We start from the raw sequence: 2,999 nt of genomic DNA, 5'->3' as shown, positions 1-2,999 counted from the left end.
TATCAGATTCAGATTTTTCATCTATTCTAACTCAACATTTCTCATACAATTCATGATCTTATAATTTCTGATTCATCATTTAATTCACATACTTTATAGAATTCATATTAACAACTCATACCATACAATAATCAACCAGTATCAATTCATACGTATCAATCCACACATACCATATTCACTCAGGCATAACAGCGATCGTTCAGGCATACTCAAATACAACATACATCTCATACATTCTATTTCTATCATGCTCGCACACAATCATATACGTATGAACCAAATTATTAAGCTTCCCTTACCTGGATAGCAGTGTACTCCCAAAGAGCAAGATTTAGCGCTTCCTCTAACAACGTCCTACCCTCAGGTTTCGCTCAACAATTTCCACTTACTCTAAACACCAGAAATCAGAATAACTCAGACCTAGAACCCATGCATGCAACCAGAACTAGGGTTCGCATGAAACCAAAAGGACGAACGCTTAGAAATGAGGACTTACCAGTTCCGTTCCAAATTCTGTTCGGATCAGAATGACGCTCACGTCTCCAGGAACGTTTCTACGGTTCTGAAACGTGATCGGAGAAGGAGATGGTGAGTTACAGTAGAGAGAAGGTGAACTGGTTTTAGAGAGAAGTTAGAGAAAATGAAAGGTTTTGGTTCTGAGGAAGAAGATGAGTGGTGCAGGTGAGTGGAAGAATTTTTCGAAAAAGTTATTTTGTTCAATTCCACGTTCGTTCAGACGAACGTCTCCCAAGCCGACACCTACACACCCACTCTGACTTCAGAAGCTTCTAACGTGATAAGTGACGCTCGTGCATGCAGTGTTTAGTGCGTTTTTAATGCACTGAACGTGTGGCGCGGTGCATTTATGGAAGCAACCAGGTGACTCAGCAGTGCAATAATGACAGATTTGACATTAATTATGGTTTAAATTTTTGAGATCTCACATAAAACAATTCTCGTAAAGAAAGCTGATGAGTTTATCTATATTTTTACTTAAGTTATTAATTTATTTATAACATGTATGATTTTTCTTATCTTTCTTTTATTTTTTATTTTTAATAAAATATTTATATGATGATTGTAATATTTAGTATGAGTCTATTTAAAAATATTTTGTAAGTCTTGACTCATTAATACCTCTAATAAAATGAATTGAGAAAATTGTTAGTTGGATATTAAAATTCTTAATCACAATTAGCAATTTTAATTTGTAAGTATTTGTAATTTAAACTAAAAACATACTGTATTTTTACATATTTCAAACCGTATAAATATTATAATTCTTTATCTTATAATTTTTTTAAAATTTTAATAAATTAAATTTAACATTTTTCACATGTAAAAAATAATAATAAAACAGGTAAGTGAATAGCCTGCGCTACCTACCAGAGTTATAGATGGCTCTTGATTCCACCAAATTAAATGAAGTTAATAGGTCAACTTGTTATACAACCAATTAACTTTTCTGCTATCCGATCGTTTCTCTTATATATATATATATATATATATATATATATATATATATATATATATATATATATATATATATATATATATATATATATATATATATATATATATATATATATATATATATATATATATATATATATGAGTAAAAACTATATTGAAAATATTTTTTAAAAAATTTCAAGAAAATGTAAGAAAAAAGTTTTATTTTTATCTTTAGTTCGAGCAGTATATTTTTATTTTGTATTAAAAAATAACTTGTTTTACTTTCAAAACATAAGATAAATCATATGAGAAAAAAAAATAAAAACTAGTAATAATTTGAATTTATAAAAGTTAGGAGTGAAAAAAATAATGTTAGAGTGAGATGAGATTAATTAATAAAAAAGAATAAGAGATAAGATAGAGAAAAAGGTGGAGGCACAGCTTTAATTGAAGCCTTCCATTGGAGAATAAAGGTTCTTAGAAAGGAATATGCTAAAGCTTTTTTTTTATCTCCACTCATATTATATTTATATACATATAAAGGGTTTTAAATTATTTATATTGTAGATATTAAAAATAGATATACATTTTCTTCAACACTTTGTTGTATAATATTAAAAATATTAGAATTTATAAATTTAATAAATTCTTATCTTAATGTTATAGTTGTTAAAGCTTCAAACTTAAATATACTTATAAAAATATAAACTTTAATTAATTTACTTTTATCTAATACTATTGTCTTTATAAAAAAAATACTTTTCAAAAATATTAATATTGATTTTTGTACATGACTAACACAAGTTTAATTTGAGAAAAAAATAAATTTAATATTATTTAAATTTTTTTTTTCTTTTCTCTTCTTTATAATAGTAATTTGAGTAATTATTACTATGATGGTAATTATATAATCCATTTTCCCACTTTCCGTAAAATGGTCACACAAGTAAATAAATGTGATGCATTTTATTTTACAAAACAAGTACACACTCCAATAATATCCATTCAACTATGCGGACTTTCTCAGTCAGCCAATCCATAAGGGACACGTGGCAATAAAGTTGGATGGAAGTGGGAAAAACACGTATACCTTCATTTTATAGCTGAAACTAAAATACTTTTTAATATACTGATAAAAAATACAAAATATTTCTATTAATATATAAAGAAATGCATTTTAATAATTATTCAAACTTTTTAAAATATTTTTAAATTTTGCTTTTACTTTTTTTTTTGTAATGGAAGCAAAGCAACCCAAGAAAACTTGGACAACTAAAAAAATATCCATGCGTCAGTTCCGGGAGGATATTCCAAATGGGTTGGAATTATACCATTAGTCATTAATTCTTAAAACAGAAGGTCGACTTTCTCTTCTGTTTTCTCTGCCCTTTTCTTCATCCTCACCAAATGTATACTTTCATTTACTATTTCTAGAAAATAATTTTAATTTACTATTTTTTTTCTTTATACAGGACTATTTCATTTCACATACTAATATACTGTTAGAGCATTTTTTTGCTTATTGTAGTCATATTTGATGGAAC

This window comes from Vigna angularis, chromosome 1, assembly GCF_016808095.1.
Source record: "Vigna angularis cultivar LongXiaoDou No.4 chromosome 1, ASM1680809v1, whole genome shotgun sequence".
Classification (NCBI taxonomy): domain Eukaryota; kingdom Viridiplantae; phylum Streptophyta; class Magnoliopsida; order Fabales; family Fabaceae; genus Vigna; species Vigna angularis.
This window is presented reverse-complemented; position numbering follows the sequence as displayed.